Source organism: Acomys minous, assembly GCF_964271855.1.
Source record: "Acomys minous genome assembly, chromosome: 12".
NCBI classification, from domain to species: Eukaryota; Metazoa; Chordata; class Mammalia; order Rodentia; family Muridae; genus Acomys; species Acomys minous.
The window spans coordinates 105,478,873-105,497,572 of NC_140493.1; the positions used below are offsets into that span (position 1 = coordinate 105,478,873).

The window sequence follows — 18,700 nt, forward strand, 5'->3', positions numbered from 1 at the left end:
TAACCACTGAGCCATGCATCTCTCCAGCCCTTGAAGCATCAGTTTTAAAGATGGCCTGTTCTCTGGATTTCTTTTCCTAAAAAAACAGGGACAAACGTTTTACTGTAAATGTTAACACAATTTTAGTTTAAATTGTGTTAAATTTTAGCTTTAATGCAACATCAATAAGACAGATCCTATGGATGCTGGGTGGGGGTATAACAAAAAGTAATACATCAGGACTGGAAAGCTAGCTCGGCAGTTAGGAATACTCGCTATTCTTGCAGAATATCCAAGTTTGGTTCCTAGGACCCACCTTGGGCAGCTCACTATCATCTGCGGCTCCAATTCCATGGATCTGACGCCCTCTTCTGGCTTCTCTGTTCAACTGCACTCAGGTGCACACAAATGCACACACATGAACATAAAAGTAAGATAAATTTTTTTTTTAATAAATGCCTCAGTTTGCCTTTGTGGTCCCTGATGGTCAGATGGGTCTTACAAACCACTACTTGCCTCCCATCAGCAGGGGTTGCTAAGGGCTGATTAAAGCTGCACAGACCTAGCAGGAGAGGCCCGGGCAACACTGCAGCACTGGGTGTGCTGGAACATAGCGGCTTTGGTGTCAGTTCCAGAGAGCTGAACCATCTTGGCTGTGGAGTTGAATTCTGCATGAGTTCCGTGCCTTAGCTTAGAACATGCTCCAGTGATGTGCAGAGGATCTGAGATGGCAGGCAGGTGGGACTCTGTGGACCATCAGACAGGAGCCTGTTTGCACACACGGATCAGACCTCCTCTCCAGGGCGCTGCCTGCCGGAAGGTTTTGGCTCTAGCTTCCCGCGATGAGCTGTGCAGTAGGAACACTGAGGTGGGTGTAGAGACAATGGCAGTTGACATCCGTGTCCCCTCCCCAACCAGCTCCAGTGCTGGCTGTCCAATGAAGGGAAGTCACAATGGGTGAGAGGCAAGGTGTCCTGCCTCACTGAGAAAATATGGCAGGTGGATCCAAGCAGTTGGGGGGTGTGGTTGGGAAATTTGATTACGGCTTCTGAAGTGTACGTGCTGACAAGCCCAGTGCTTCAGCTTGTAAGCACTGACTTAGGGTCAGTCACCTATCTCATCCACATCTTTGCCAGCTTCAAAGTAATGAATTCCCTGGCAAAAAGCAAATCTTGACTTAAGAGTTTGTTTTCCTTCTGTGTGTAAAATCCTGGGAATAATCCCATTGGCAGAGTCTCGTTTGTTGTTGTTTTTTCTAGCAGCTCATGAAAGGATGGAATCCTACTTAAAGAGGACAATCTTTTCTAACTGTCATTACCCATCCGAGTCAGCAACCATTGGGCTGAGAATACTGTCCCAAAGACAAAGAATCCCCCACAGCCATTCCAAGGCTGCCTGCCCTTCCTGCACTCAGAGGGGTTGAACACTAGTGGGTGACCTATTCTCACTCTCCCAGCGATGTCTCAGGCTGTTCATATCTGAAGTATGCCTGAAAACTGGGCTAAATATTAACCAAGCCCTAGCCGAACCCACCGTAAAGCATTATTGATTCTCCTAAGACAGACGTGAGTGTAATGTCATTAAAGTGAAAGGCTTGGGTTGGATCCCTGCTCCAGTAGGCACCTGCCTCCTGTTGGACAGAGACAGGAAGCAGGAGGGGGCCGAAAGCACAGGCTTAGCTTCCAGGGCACGGGTACAGAGCTGATGCGTGGATGGGGGCAGGCTTCATCTTACATCTATCTCTTCCCTGGCACAGGTCGGGAGCGGGAGGACCAGTCCTCTCTGCTGGGATACTGGTATCCAGCAGAAACTTCCATTCCTGCTGCCACCAGGACCAGATGCAGGAAAAGAACTGTCCTGGCTTAGAGATACAATTGTCTGGCCTATAAGGGGCTGGACATATGCATGGCTTAGAGGTCAAGAGCATTTGCTGCTGTTCCAAGCATGGTAGCTCAAACATCTGTTACTCCAGAGGCTCTGATGCCCTCTTCTGGCCTCTGTGAGCACCAGGCACATGTGTAGCACACAGACATACATGCAAGTGAAATACCCAAACACATGGGAAAGATAATAAATAAATAAATTAATAAATAAATAAATAAATAAATAAATAAATAAATATGGTGGGGGAGTATTCTGATTCACAAAGGAATCAGAACTGCCATGCCATGGCCTGGCCCACCCCTGTTATGCAGTGGCAGGGGCCCCAGTTGCCTAGGCAATGGAGAAGGTCCCTTGGCAGCAGAAACCACCGAAGAAAGTAACAGAGAGCAGCCGGGCACAAGCCCTTAATCCCAGCAGAGGCAGGGATCACTGTGAGTTCAAGGCCAGCCTGGTCTACAAAGTGGGTCCAGGACATCCAGGGCTACACAGAGAAACCCTGTTTGAAAAAAGAAAAAAAAAAGTAACAGAGAGGCCAGCCCAGAGGCAGGTCTACCAAAGAAGACCTTGCTCGGCCTGCACACAGCTCCCCACAAAGAAGAAAGGGCCAGGGCAGGGGCCCCAGAGGGCAATTGCTAGTGTCACAGGAGCAAAATTCACAATTAGCTGCCTAAACTGACTGGCCATCACATCAGCGACAGCAGGGGACTGACCATGCCAATCCTGATCAGTGACCCCTGATCAGTGCCTTATGGGTGACTGGGGTGGATACCCTGCTTCCACATAAAGGAATTAAGTTCATTGCTAAGGAAGCTGATGTCTCAAAAGTATACATTTCAACAGTGATAGTCCATCCAAATAGTCTCATATACCATGATCAATGCTTAAGCTGTTGCAGGGGACAGTGTACACAGGGTCTTCCATCTCTGTTCTTACTCCTATTTGTGACATGTACACACGTGTACAAGTCACACTCCTGCACATGGCTGTTACACAGGATGTACACAGATGCATGTGACAGACACATTCACTCTGTACGTATTTGCCAGACATATGGTGTATGCATGCTAGATGTGGGAGGCAAGTGTGGTGCACACATGTACAAACAAAGGTAGACACATACGCCTTGTATATCGGTTAGGTGGGACCTTCAGTACAGACATTTCCCCCGTGGCTTTCAGTGAAGGGAAAAAATCAGTGACACATTTGGAATCTCAGACAGTTTGGGCTGAGGTGATGGTTCTGTGGGCAGAGTGCTTGCTGTACAAGCAAAATGCCCTGTGTCCATATGCCCAGAACCCAGGTAAAACTGGACACAGTAGCGCTCGCCTACAGCATTCCTACAGTGAGATGGGAGGTTGGAGACAGGAGAATGCCTAGAAGCTTCTGGCAGGCCTGGTATACACAGCAATGAAGGAGACGCTGCCTCAAACAATGCAGAAGGTGAGAACCAACACCCAAGGTTGCCCACTGAACTCTGTACGTGTGCCATGGTGTGTGTACACACATGTGCACACACATACACACAGAAATCTAGGAATACTCAATAATCCTGGGATGGGGAGAGATACAAGAATGAGTCCAATTTTCCACCCAGGATTTCTGGATTGAACCACAACCCGACTGTCCATGCTACAAACAGGTCACCTCAACTAAAGTCTAAAAGTGTTGTGAACAGAGATAAACAAAATATTAGAGTCATTTACTTAAAAGCAAAATTATATAGAGTTGTCAAAGCCTGGCTGATGACTCTGTATTCAACCAGCTATAAAGCTCACAAATAGCTAACAGCAGGAAAATTTCAGGAAAATCACTAAAAACAATTTTAAGTGGGTCCCCAACAAGTACGGCAAACTTGACACAAACCTAGACACACCTTGGAAGACGGTGCCTCAAGTGAGGAGTCGCCTTCATCAGGTTGGCCTGTGGGTGTGTCTTTGGGGCCTTTTTCTTCATCAGTAAATGATATGGGATGGTGCAGCCCACTGTGGGCGGTGCCATCTCTGGGCAGGTGGTTCTGGGCTATCTCAGAAAGTGAGCCAAAAGGAGCAAGCAAGCTGGTAAACTGACTGCCCATGGTCTCCCCTGCTTTGAGTGTCTGCTTCATTCGCCTTTCAAAATGAACGGTAATCTGGTATAAGTCAAATAAACCCTTCCCTCCGCAAGTTGCTTTTGGTCATGGTATTTTTCACGGCAAGACAAGCAAAGTAGGGCAGCATCACAGGCACCCCGTGTCCCTCATACAAATCTAAGGTCGAGCACCTTGGGGACGCTGAGACACTCCAGCACCAGGAATAAGCTTGAGGCTTCCTCTCTCCCAGGAGGGCAGTTCCACAAGTGTCAAAGGGACTTTTCTGTTGCCGAGATAGAAAAAAAAAAAAAACCAAGGCAGCTTATAGAAGGAAGTGTTTAGTTGGGCTTACAGCTGCAGAGGGTTAGAGTCCATGATGGCAGAGAGAAGGCAAGGCAGGCAGCAGTAACAGCCTAGAGCTCACATGTCAAACCACCAGCGGAGAGTGTGGTGACAGCCAGAGAGGCCCTCTCTCCCTCACAGCCTCACCACTTCTAATCCATCTGTCCCTCTCTGGCTGTCACCAAGAAATAGCAGCAACTTCTGACAAAGGGAGAGCACACACACACACACACACACTGCATACCCCCCTTTCCAGCTTTTGAGTGCTGCAGACATCACTTTGTGTCTTTTCTGAAGGTGGTGGGGAGGGTGCTACCGTTGGGCTCACCGCCTGTGTTTAAAGGCTGAATGGGGCCTCCCTCCACCTCCCACACCCTGTGGATGCGAGGAGGTCCAGGCTGCCCAGGAGACGCCTTCAGCAGCCCAGGCTGCAGAAACAGCTTCACTACCTAACTGGTGGTTTCTATACGTGCGTCCCATCTCAGACTGTTTCTCTGCTCTTACGGTTGTTCTTACATGTTCTGAAGATTTTCGGCACCGCTTTTCTTGCTGACCTGACATCCCTGCCCTGCCAGCTTTTAAACGGAGAATGTGAAGTCACCTTTCCATCCTTCCTAGGCACCTGTCATTGTCTGTTTAGCTTTCAGATACATTGACCGCCATGTTTGCTGGTAAAGTAACTGTACTGCACTAGTACTTTAAAAAAAAAGGGGGGCAAACATCTCTTTGGTTTTGTTTTGTTTTGTTTTTTTGTGACTTAACTTTTAAACATTTCCAAATGTACTGTTTATAAGGTGTTTTCCAAGGAAATCACACTCTCCACCAAAGGAACTTGAATTGAAGTCTGTTTATCATGGCTGCCATGGAAATGCTCCTCTACCCCATTAGCCTCCGGAAGAGATCTTAGCTCCACAAGAAAATGGGTCAGAATCTCACCACGTGTAACCAACCTTCCATCCCTGAAAGCCTGAACCAGAGATGGGCGCTAGACTTCTGCCATTTGTTCAAAAACTCTGCCCATGAAAAGCCTATGAATGGAAGGAAAAGGGGAGAGAGAAAGCGAGGACAGAAAGAAAGTAGACAAGGAGGAGAGGACAGAGGAAAACCTTGAAAACGGGCAGACACTTTCAGATCTCTTTTGGTCCTCGGGGCTTCTGTGGCTCCAGACAAGTTAAACAGCACAGCTCGCTCAGTGAAAGGCAGGCAAGGAGAGACTTGACCTACAAGTACCAGAACATCAGCCAGGGACTTGGTAACAACCAAATTACTGAGAAATGCTAAGAGTTTGGAAATTGGTCCAATAAACAATTTTTTTTAAATCATCTTCTCCTTTCCTTTCAATCAAATCCAAACCAATTAGCAGTTGTGGAGATAGTCTTAATTATCAATTAGACTCTGGGCCCAGTGGCATAGCTAGCTCTGTGATCCCAGCTACTCTGAAGGCTCTGGCAGAAGGATCAGAAATCCAAGCCCTCCCTGGCTACACAAGTACAAAACCAGCCTGGGCAAGTTAGCGAGACCCTGTCTCAAAAAAAAAAGTAGTGCAGGTATGGTGGCATCTCCATGTAGTCCCAGCACTCAGGGAGACAGAGGCAGAAAGATCTCTATAAGCTGGAGGGCAGCCTGGGATACATGGTAAGTCCCAGGCCACCCAAGACCACAGTGAGATCTGACTCAAGCATAAAAAAAATTTTAAAGGTTAAAAAAAAAATTACTTTATTAAATAAGACAGATACTGGAGAGATGGCACAGTGGTCATAAAGAGGACCAGAGTTTGGTCCCCAGCACCACGGGCAGCTCGCTTCTGTGTACACCAGGCATGCACGTGTACACACAGGCAAAACTCTCATACACACAACCAACTAAACCTTAACCCTGAACTCAGCACTTTACATGCCTTATCTAACTCAATTCTCAAAAGAGCCTCCTGTCTTTCCCATTCTACAAATGGGAAAGCTGAGGCACAGCGTACCCTGTGACATCCCACCCCACCTCCACCCCAGGCTCCTCACCACCTGCCACCTTGTGCTTCCACCTACAGGGTGTGTGACCTTAGCTTAGTGCCTTCCACAGCTGCGCCTCCGTATCTGCAAAAACGGGGGGATAACCTGTGTGTCACAGAATTGTATAAAGATCAGACCAAATTAAAACAGAAGGGCGGTGGTGGCGCACGCCTTTAATCCCAGCGTTCCAGGGCAGCCAGAGCTATACAGAAAAACCCTGCTTGGAACAGGAAGGAAGGAAGGAAGGAAGGAAGGAAGGAAGGAAGGAAGGAAGGAATCTTAAAAGTCTGTCACAGAGGCACCCAGTAAATACTACATTCCCTTAACTGTCTTTTTCTTTTTTAAAAAAGTTTTATTTATTATTATATATACAGTGTTCTGCCTGCATGCATACCCACAGGCCAGAAGATGGAATCACATCACAGTACAGATGTGATTGCTGGGAATTGAACTCAGGACCTTTGGAAGAGCAGGTGGCGGTCTTAACCACTGAGCCATCTCTCCAGCTCCCCCCCCTTCACCGTCTTTATAACGACTGATTCTGAAGCAGGGTCTCACCATGTTGCCCAAATTGATGTTAAATTTCTGGGCTCACCTGCTCTTCCCACCACAGTCTCTCGGGTAGCCAGACCCGAGATGAGCATCATGGCACCTTTAATTAAACAAGATAAAGCCAGACTGCCTTGCTTTTTCCTTTTAACTTACTTTGTGTGTGTCAGTGTTTTGCTTGTGTGTATGTATGTACACAAATGTGCATGCCTCGAGCCTGAAGAGGCCAGGAGAGGGTCAAATCCCCTGGAACAGCATATAGGTAGTTGTGAGCACCGCGTGGGTGCCGGGAACTGAACCCGGGTCCTCAGGAAGACCCACAAGTGCATTTAGCCACAGAGCCATCTCTCTAGACCCTTTTCTTTTTCTTTTTCTTTTCTTTTTTTGTTTGTTTGTTTGTTTGTTTGTTTTTTCTGTGTAGCCTTGGCTGTCCTGAACTCATTTTGTAGACCAGGCTGGCCTCGAACTCACAGTGATCCACCTGCCTCTGCCTCCGAAGTGCTGGGATTAAAGGCTTGCGCCACCACGGCTGGCTCTCTCCAGACCCTTTTCATCTCCTCCGTGGCAGGCTTACGCCCACGGCTAGGGCTTGGTGCTGAGGCAAAGGAGAAGCACCTTGTGCCGGGTCCGCCATCTCCTCTATCACTCACGGGCCCAGCAGAAACAGATGGTGCACTCAAGAGAAGTGCATGCCATAAAGGGACCACGTGCAGAGGAACAGGAGGTGGTAAGGAAGTCAGCAAGGGATGGGCCTGGACACAAGGTCAAGGCAGGCAGCTTAGCCAATCCTGAGGCAGAGGCAGAGAGCAGGGAATGATGTCACAAGAGGCCACTGAGAGAAACCATGAGGAAGTGATTCGGCCTAATTGCCACCAGAGTCACAGTGGCTCCTTTGATCTCCTTTTGCTGGCCCCAACCGAAACCAGAGGGCAGGGGAGATGGTGAAGCAGCCTTGTGGGTATAGGGCAGAGAGGAGCTGCATATTGAATGTGGCAAGAGGGAGAGGCACATGCAGAACGCATAGAACATTCCTCGCTGCTCTGTTAGAATGACAGGCGCGACACCAGCAAGAGAGGCTGAGGGGACAGCCTGGTGAACGAAGAGCATTTACCCAGCATGAATGAGATCCTGGGTTTAGTCACTAGCACTGCAGATGATAAGATAATTAAATTCACAAGATCAATTAAAAATTAACACTTGGAGGCTGAGAAGATGGTAGCGTGTGTACAGTGCTTGCTATGCAAACATGAGGACCTGGGTTTGGGTCTCCAGAGCCCGTCCAGAAGCAGGCCACAGTGTGTGTGTGTGTGTGTGTGTGTGTGTGTGTGTGTGTGTGTGTGTGTAAGGCCAGTACTGGGACTGGAGATAGGCAGGGATCCCAAGGGCTCACAGCTCAGCCAGGCCAGGTGAATTAGTGATGTCCACCAGGTTCGGTGAAAGGCTCTGTCTCAAAAAATAAGGTGGAGAGCGACTTTAGAAGACACTTGATGTTAACCCCTGACCTCCATACATGAACTCATGAGTGAGTGGTCACACATAGATGTATACACAAGTTTACACATGCATACACACACATTAATAATAACAACAACAACAATAGTAATACTTAGAGCAAGAGAAAAGCACAGGTAATAGGTCCTTGGGGCTTTCCAATGTGACAGTGTTCCAAACGCAAAAGTGTACTCAGAAAATAGCCTGGACCTCTGCAGACTACAACAGGGACTGAGGATGGGGTTTCTAGCCACTGGCATGACACTTGAAGTGGGAAGCACCCAAGGGCTCATAATCTTGCTTTGCATCTCCCTCGGGAAAATGAACCTCGGTGCCTGAGTGCTCAAATGCTGGACATGCTGCCTCCATCTGTACCAAAACGCATGAACAAAAAGGGAAGGCAAGGGGGTGGTGAGATGGCTCAGCGGGTCAACACTTGCTGTGCCTGAGTGCAATCCCCGGGGGCCACGTTAAAATGGAAAGAATGAACCAGCTTCACAAGGTTGGCCTCTGGCCTCCACGTGCACACCATGGCAGCTTGCATACACACTTAACAATGAAATTCATGTTTTTACTTTATGGGTATAAATGTTTTTGTCTGTGCGTATGTATGTGCACCTGTGCATGTCTGGTGCCTGAGGAGGCCATAAGAGGGCAGCAGTTCCCTAGAACTCGAATCACAGTTGCGGGTGGCTATGGAGGCAGCATGTCCAGCATTTGAGCACTCAGGCACCGAGGTTCATTTTCCCGAGGGAGATGCAAAGCAAGATTATGAGCCCTTGGGTGCTTCCCACTTCAAGTGTCATGCCAGTGGCTAGAAACCCCATCCTCAGTCCCTGTTGTAGTCTGCAGAGGTCCAGGCTATTTTCTGAGTACACTTTTGCGTTTGGAACACTGTCACATTGGAAAGCCCCAAGGACCTATTACCTGTGCTTTTCTCTTGCTCTAAGTATTACTATTGTTGTTGTTGTTATTATTAATGTGTGTGTATGCATGTGTAAACTTGTGTATACATCTATGTGTGACCACTCACTCATGAGTTCATGTATGGAGGTCAGGGGTTAACATCAAGTGTCTTCTAAAGTCGCTCTCCACCTTATTTTTTGAGACAGAGCCTTTCACCGAACCTGGTGGACATCACTAATTCACCTGGCCTGGCTGAGCTGTGAGCCCTTGGGATCCCTGCCTATCTCCAGTCCCAGTACTGGCCTGCTCTGTTTCATCTCCACATTCACCACTGTGAGTCAAGCCACCGGCCTCGCAGCGGAACTCAGCTACCTTGCAGTCCCTCCAGTTTCTACTCCGAGCCCCCTGTAGTTGCTGCTCTTCATTGCAAAAGCCAGCCACATCTTGTCTGCTCACTTCTTTGATGGGCTAAGGCCTTGAAAATAGCTGCTGCTTGAAACTGGCCATCCTTTCGTTTTGGTCGGAGGCTACCTGGTGAAGACTTTCACAGCCCCACCCACCCATCCCCCCGCCCCCCACGGTGCAGCCTCCCCCCCTCCTCTTCCTCCATCACCGCAGCCTCCCTAGTCTTTTTTGGTTCTGTATTCAAATGACTGAAACCACGACTGGCATTTATCAAATTACCATATTCAGTATAGCTACTGTGGAGTATAAATATGTAAACAGACCTGTATACAGCCCAGAAGCTTCCAGACAAAAGACCAGAAGGTTCCCATGTAAAGGTGTCTTCCAAATTTCATATGCAACATTCAGAAGAGCATCCCACTTTGGGGTGAGGACACCAATGGTAGATTTGAATACAAATGAACTCGGGGTACTGTAGACCTAATCAGAATTAGGAGGACATAGGCCCTGGTGGACAGCTACCGCTGTTGTTCTGCTAAGTGGACATGATTTGCTTGTCAAATTGCCCTCTGAGTAATTACGTGTGTGTCCATCCATTAGTACTGCTGTCGGCTTTGCTCTGAGGAGCTTCCTTCTGACGTGGCTGGCAGTAACTCAAGAGGCCTCCAACTGCTGAATGCTCAACCTTAAATGTGTCTCTATGCCTCCATTTCCAAGGCTTACAGGAAGTCATGGAAGACCAGAAGAAAGAATGTAAGAGCCTGACCGCAGAGAGTCAGAAAACACTGTCTCCCGAGCACGGCACTGTCCACACACTCAGGGACTCACAGCCGTCTTGCACGGCACTATCCACACACTCAGGAACTCACAGACATCCTGCACGGCACTGTCCACACACTCAGGAACTCACAGCTGCTGTGCACGGCATCGTCTGCACACTCAGGAACTCACAGCAGTCGTGATTACTTGTGCAAGATGCACACAAGACTGGATCTACAAATCGGGGAGGAGTCACGCAGCCCCGCCTCCTGCACTCCTTAGGCTGTTAACAGTTGCTGGGGAAAGGAGAGACAGTTCCCTCAGTGGTGCTGCCACTGGTAAGTTGCCCATGCTCCCCTAAATAATTCCTTACTCGTGTTCCTGAAAGCAATCCGAATTAAATTCACTGGGTCCCCAGATGGGGGAGGGGACGCTAGTTGGGAAAAAGAAAGGGAGGGAGGGTAACGGAAGATAAATGCGATCGAAGTGGACTGTCTCCATGTATGAAAGTGGCATAATAAAGCCCATCCTTATATATCGTAACAACAAACTATGTTTGGGGCTGGAGAGATGGCTCAGTGGTTACGAGCCCAGGCTGCTCTTCCAGAGGACCCAGGTTCAATTCCCAGCACCCATATGGCAGTTCAACTCCTGTGGGCAACTCAGTTCCAGGACATACATGAACACTAAGGATCGTAAAATAAAAATAAATTATATATATGTGTGTGTGTATATATATATATATATATATATAATGTTTATAAAAGCAATAGAAATGAACTCAACATGAATTTTCTCTCCTTTAAAATTAGAGGGAGAAGCGATGTGCCTATTTTCATAGATATATGTTTTAACATGCCAAAATTACTTACGTTAAATTCCTCATGTATTCCACAAATACTGCATGTCTGTGTGAAAGCTGTTCTGGAATCTGGGAAGTCAGGAAGGCAAAAAGACAGTGGAGCTCTCTGTTCCTATAGTGGGAGATATTTGATTCAAAATATACAAATTGACCTGTGAGATGGCTCAGGTAAAGGTGTTTGTTGCCTGACAACCTGAGTTTGAGCTCAGGACACCACAAGGTGGAAAGAGAGAACCAATTCCTGTATGTGGTCCTCTGACTTCTACGTGTACACTGTGACACACACACAGTATGTATATAAATGCATGTGTTTGTGTATGTATAAAATACACAAATAAATGACCTTATAATTTGAGTGCAGTGACAAACAATACAATGAACATACAGGCAGCAAAGAGAGGTGCGTAGGGCTCTGGTTCCAGGGGCAGGAAGCAGACTTCTACATCAGCCCTGCTATTTCCTCATGATTTGGAGCAAATTAGAAACCTCCCTGACACAATTGCCTCCTCCATGAAATAAGAAGCGTGATCTAGCTCTGAGCATTGGTGGAAGTGAGAGAGCGGAGGAGAAAGACTGTTCATCCGGCGAGCCTTGGTCAACGTGAGTGTTTGTTATTTCCCGTGCAGTGGCCCAGGCTGGCTTCCCAGCCTAGGATGATCTGGCAAAAAGGAACAAGAATTAAGTTCTTAGGAAGGAGGGGCTGGGTCTCAGGTTACAGAACCAAAAAAGACTAGGGAGGCTGCGGGTGATGGAGGAAGAGGAGGGGGGGAGGCTGCACCGTGGGGGGCGGGGGGATGGGTGGGTGGGGCTGTGAAAGTCTTCACCAGGTAGCCTCCGACCAAAACGAAAGGATGGCCAGTTTCAAGCAGCAGCTATTTTCAAGGCCTTAGCCCATCAAAGAAGTGAGCAGACAAGATGTGGCTGGCTTTTGCAATGAAGAGCAGCAACTACAGGGGGCTCGGAGTAGAAACTGGAGGGACTGCAAGGTAGCTGAGTTCCGCTGCGAGGCCGGTGGCTTGACTCACAGTGGTGAATGTGGAGATGAAACAGAGCAGGTCAGTGAGCCCGGGGCCGCTGGGTGAACACTGGCTCTCTGCTTGGTTCTATCTTCTGGAACATGGGCACTCCCAGGCAAGCATCTACTGCTATTGCTGGGTTTATGTGGTTGTGGCTGTGGCTGTGGCTGTGCCAGAGACCACAAGGGCCTCTAGGTCATTGGTTCAATCCTTGGCACGACATAAAAGAGGTTGATGGAACATGCCTACAGTCCCAGGACACTAGAAGTAGAGGCAAGAGGATGAGACGTTCGAGGTCATCCTTGGTTACATAGTAAGCTGGTGGTCTAGCTCGGACTACATGAGGACCTATGTGGGGAGGCACGCTAAATTCTGCCATGTTAGAAATCCCCCGCTTAGGCTGCACGCTTTGACTTTCGAGTTGCTGACCCTTGCTGAAGGAGGTCTTGAGTTCTAGGCTGTCTTTGGGTTATTTGCCTTTGAAAGAAATAGGGAAGTCCTCACAGGGAGCTACCCAGAGGATTAAGTAAGTTCTCACAGGGAGCTATTTTCTCACGTCTCTGTCCCCACTTTCAATCCCACCCCCCTCTCTCAGGTGAACCCTGGTTCGATTTGTCCCGCGGGCCGGGACAGCCCTATCTCCAAAAAGACAACTACAAGTTGATAAATTTAGTGGTAGGACTCTGAGACCACTCCCAAATGTTCCCTTCTTAGTGCTGGGAAGTAAGGCTGAGGAGGACCTCAGTGCTCCCTGCGGCATGTAGCGCACTGCTAGTCCACACGGCAGAAGCCCTGCGTAGCCAACACAGAGCGTGGCCTGTCAGCTTCACAATGGCCCGGTACTGTGGAGCACTGAGGACTCGGGGAGGCCCAGACACGCAGGCTCCTTCACCAGAAACGATGCTTGCCTGGCTGTTAGTGGATGGTAATCTCTCAGGTATCTGCAAACAAGCAAGTCAAACACCGGCCCCTTCTAGCACAAATGTCTCCTCCAGACACAGGCTGATAAACGCTGTCATAAAGATAAGATGTCAAGACAGCGAGCATTAATCCCATTGGCATCTTGAGCCAAAAGCAAACACCAAATGTTTGAATCCCGCTGGGCACGTGTGTAGACTCCAGCCTTCTGTGCAACCTGTCATGGCTTTCACTGACAGGGTCTATCCTCTGCTTCCTCAACACCCCTGCTCCTGCTTCCTTTTTCTCCTTCCTTCCTTCTCACTTCCTCCTTTTGCCAAGTATCTCTCTCTCTCTCTCTCTCTCTCTCTCTCTCTCTCTCTCTCTCTCACATACGCGCGTGCGCGCACGCACACGCGCGCGCACACACACACACACACACACACACACACACACACACACTATCCTCTGCCTGAGCAGGCCCAAGATCTGAATACTACTCCCTCCAACATGAGGGGTGGGGTCACAAAGCTCAGAGTCCCCTTCCAGATCTATGCATACGGGCAGGAACTTGGCCATCTCACATCCAAGAGGAGTTTGGGACAGGGGTTGAAGGCGGATCTGGGTGAGACTGCTCTCGAGTACAGTCACTCAGCAACAGATGTTAAAGGCCCACAAGTCTTCCCTGGGCATCCTTTATGTAGGCACCTTGTCATTATATAACCTGAGCGCATGACAAGTATTTTCCAAGTGTCAGCTGGGTTATTTTGTGTGAGGCAGAGTTCATGAGACCCTTTCCCAGGCACCAGACACATCACAGACTGTCCTAAGGAGGACACGTGGTAACTGTGAAAATCTGTTTTAAAATGTGTGTTCACTTGCTTCCTGGGACTATAACAAAATACCTGCAGCAATCAACTTATAAAGAGAAAGAGGCTGCTTTTTTTTTTCCCCAGTTTGGGTGATTGGTTGAACCCATTTTGCTTTGGGCCTGCAGTGAGGCAAAACATCACAGTGGGAGCACACAACAGTGGGAGCACACTCAGTGGGGGCACACCACAGTGGGAGTACATCACAGTGGGAGCACATCACAGTGGCTGCACATCACAGTGGGAACACACCCAGTGAGGGCACACCACAGTGGGAGCACACCACAGTGGGAGCATACCACAGTGGGAGCACACCACAGTGGGCCACTGTGGGAGCACATCACAGTGGGAGCACATCACAGTGAGGGCACACCACAGTGGGAGCACACTACAGTGGGAGCATACCACAGTGGGAGCACACCACAGTGGGCCACTGTGGGAGCACATCACAGTGGGAGCACATCACAGTGAGGGCACACCACAGTGGGAGCACACTACAGTGGGAGCATATCCAGTGGGAGCACACCACAGTGGCAGCATGTAGCAGGGAAAAAAGCACTCACTTCATGGCCAGAAAGCAAAAAGCAAGCAAGGAGGGGACAGCAGACCTGCAATCCCCTTTGAGGGCATGCTCTCAATGACCTAAGACCTCACATTAGATCCCACTTCTTAAAGACTCCCACATCCCAAAAGCATCAAGCCTGAAGACCAAACCTCTGACCTGGAGAGGACACTCAATATCCAAAATACAGGAAGATTTTGTTTTAAGCATCATTCTGGATGTTTTTCTATATTTCTATTAAAAAGTAAGAAGGGTGAGGCGCTAGAGCGATGGAGCAGCACTGGCTGCACTTCCAGGAATCTGGATTTTTCACCCATTTGGTGGCTCACAATGCTCTTAATACCATTCCCAGGGCTTCTGGCGCCCTCTTCTGGCCTCCACCAGCACTGCATATATTTGGTGCACAGACATGCATGCCAGAAAAAACACCAACACACATAGAATAAAAATAAGTGGGTTTTTTTTTAAGTATGTAAGGGCCAAGCACCAAAGTGGTACATGCCTATAATCCCAAACACTCAAGAGGCTGAGGCAAGAGGATCTCAAGTTCAAGGCCAACCTAGAGCTACATAGAAAGACCCTGTCTTCCTCCCACACACCCAAACACAAAGGCAAAAACACAAGCAAGATGGCTCACACCTGCAACCCTAGCACTCAGTAGGCTAAAGCAGGGGGATTGCAATGGATTTTGGACCAGCCTGGATCACATGCTGGGTTCCAGGCCAGCCTGAGTGACAGAGCAAGAGAGCAAGTTGAGAAGAAAGCTTTCTCCTCAGTACTCTCCGTGAAACAAGGGTACACACCACAGCCCAAGAGAAAAAGTGACACAATGTGTCCCCAGCTTGGAAAGGCAGCCCCCCCCCATGTGCAATATTTGGTCAGCAGGCATGGCTACATCATGCATTCCCCCCCCCCCAATCTGTCAAATACAAGTATAGAGATTCTCCCACTCAGGTGGAGTGAAGGGAGCAGTGTGGGGACCGCGTGAACGCTGGTCAGTGTTGTCTGGGTCATCTTGATAGTCTGCAACAATCCTTCTTTAAGGCCAACAGGAGACCTGGCAGATGTCTAGAGTGGCGCTGACCGACAAGGCTCTGAAGACAAGTGTCCCTGGTTGCTTTTCTGTGGTTGAGATCAAACATTCTGGCCAAAAGCAACTTGGGGAATTATGTTTGTCTTACTCTTCCAGACCCTAGTCCATCACTGGGGGCGGTCAGGGCAGGAACTCAGGGCAGGAAACAGAGGCGGAAGCTGAAGCAGATATCATGAACTCTGCGTGCTGCCTGGCGGCGTACCTACCCTTCTTATAAAGCCAAGCCCGCCTGCCCAGGCATGGCACTCCTCACAGTGAGTCGGGGGGGGGGGGGGGGGGGCTTACAGCAGTTAGCAACCTCTGACAGTGTGCATGCGCGCGCGCACACACACGCACGCACGCCAATCCAACCAAGGTAATTCTTCAGTCGCCTCTTCTCAGGTGACTCCAGGTTTCTGTCCAGTTGACAGCTGACACTATGACAAAAGGTTTGGCTACCAACCAGCTTGGTGACCTCAGCTGGGTAACTTAGTCCTACGGAACCTTAGCTGTCTGTGACGCCACCGCCGCGTGGGATCCTTGTGAGAACCAGAGATGATATTTGCAGAGGGCCTACGGGGCTCAAATGACAGCTAGGATTACGGAGGGTGTCTATCTGATTTCGGGGGCTCTGGGTGGGGAGGGTGACAGTGGGGGGCGGTGAGCTGAATAGAACTGGTCAAACACTGGTTGTTCAAAGTACAACAGCTTAAAGGTTTAAGCCACAAGGAAGAAGCGTGGTACTAAAAGTCATCCTCAGGGGGCTGGAGATGGTCCAGCGGTTAAGACTGGAAACTGCTTCTTCTTTTTTTTTTACATTTATTTATTATGCATATACACCTGCACACCAGAAGGTAGCACCAGATCTCATTATAGGTGGTTGTGAGCCACCATGTGCTTGCTGGGAATTGAACTCAGGACCTTTGGAAGAGCAGGCAGTGTGCTCTTAACCGCTGAGCCATCTCTCCAGCCCGGAAACTGCTCTTGCAGAGGTCTGGAGTTTGGTTTCCAGCTCACAGTCTCCTATGCCTTCAGCTCCATGGGGATCTGAACCCTCTCCTGGCCTCCATAGGCCCGGCACAAACACGCACAGATACACACACTCATACATAAGTTCAAAGCCTTGTTCAGCACCTAGCTGCTTATGTCCATAACCCGGAAGGAAACCAGAGCAGTGCCCCTTAGCCTCCCACGAGCTTAGGCAAGCCATCTCTAACATCCCAGCACAGGGCCTGCCCTAGCTGCTTGGGCTCTGGCTCTTGGACCAGTTGCTGGTTTTGATAGTTCCGGCTGATGGCAGAGAGTGTCAGCCAAGGAGGGGTCTGGTCTCTGGATGCAGGGGTAAAGCCTGGCGGCTTAGTGAGCAGAGCCAAGGTCACATCTCCCCTAGGCCCGGGGAGCTTTTCCAGGCCCAGGCTGAGAAGGCAGCTAGAGAAACAGCCCTGAGTAGGAGTTACCTCTGCAGGAGGAGAGACAACAGTGGCACCTTCAGGCCAGTCTGATGAACTCAGCCAAAGAAACAACGCAACATCCAGGAAAGCAAACCCTGATCTCAAAACACACTGGGCAGGTGGGGCCTTTGCTGGAGCCATCACACAGGAAGCCCCTGGTCCCACACTAACTGATCTGTAGCCAGTCGCATTCCCCTCTGGGTGGGGAAGGCTTTAGCTAACTCCTGTGGGGCTGGAAACTTGAGGAACAAGTGTTCGGCTCCTAGGGCAAACCACAGATTTTTCAGAGAAAGTGGATGTATCAATAAGACCAAGCAGGTTGCAGAATTGCTGGGAATGGTGGGCAGCTAAGCGCCCTTCCCAATCCAAAGTATGCCACAGGGTGGTCCAACCTGGGCATACCCACCACCAGTGCTGGCACTTGCGAGCTACAGCTGCAGCCACTGACCCTGCCACTCCTGCACAGCCGATGTGGGTGATGCCAAGCTTCCGCCAAGGTGAGATTCCCACATCCAGACAGCACTGGGCCTCAAAAGCCCCTTGTGGACCAGTCCCAGGTTCCAGGATGGCACAGTAGGTGCAAGGAGTCCTGGGGAAAGCTCTTACCAGACAGAGATGTGCCTCCCAAACACAGAAAAGATTCTGTAGGCTCAGAAGCAGAACAGCAACACACTGCAGCCTACCGAGAGGGAATACAGGACGGGCTGCACATTGCAGCTCGGCCACCAGGGGGCGCGCAGGATTTGGGGGAATACTGATACAGGAAATAGCTAGAGCCAAGTGGCTTATGAGTTCTGAGATAATCCCCTCCCCAAGGCAAATAAAATTCCCTGAGCTTTTGTTGTGCATAGAGCAGGAACACTGTTCTTGCTAGGATGTCACAAATAAACAGCTTACTGAGAATCACTCTATTGCTGTGATGTTTGCCTCAAAATTGTGACGGTGATGAAGCGGGGGCGGGGGGGGGGGGGGGAGGGGGAGGGGGGAGAGGGGAGACAACCCGGAGGCTGTGATGCGGGGCTGCTGAGCACAGAACACTGTTGTCTCTGTGTTAAGGCAGGCATGAACACTTCAACAGTGAAGGTTTACAAAACGAAGGACCCTGAACTGACTAAGAGCAGACGAGAACGTCCAGGTTTCCTTATTGGGTCAACCTTAGGATGTCCAATCCTCGCGCAACATGGACTCCCCACCAGCCTCCAACACAGGAGGAAACATGTCTTGTGGCTACTAAGCATATTTAAAATAAAACGGACGGCCCAAAGAACTAACCAGCAATAAAATAAACAAATGCTTTAAGAGCTAACTTCTGCAAGGGGAGGGGGGCGCTCTTTCCGATCAACAAACATGGATTCAAACTTGTCTTCCTATAAAGTTGCACTTGACCAACGACCCTAAAAACAAAGGAGCCAGGACTGCTGTACTCAGGCAAAGTCCACCACAGCTGTCACTCAGATGCCCAGCTGGTAAAGCCAGACATTAAGAAAGGGTCCTAGGACAGGGTCCTGGTTGATGTGATGGTCTAGCCAGGGAACAGGCATGCACTTAAGAGTGATGACAAAGCGACCATGGCTATGTCTTCACC

At 49.4% G+C, this 18,700-nt stretch overlaps 1 protein-coding gene across 1 annotated transcript in view; it reads right to left on the bottom strand.

Moving 5' to 3' along the window:
• The window catches only part of SLC39A11 (solute carrier family 39 member 11), a 393,631-nt gene that overhangs the window by 373,705 nt on the left and 1,226 nt on the right, over positions 1-18,700 (bottom strand). The window lies entirely within an intron of this gene.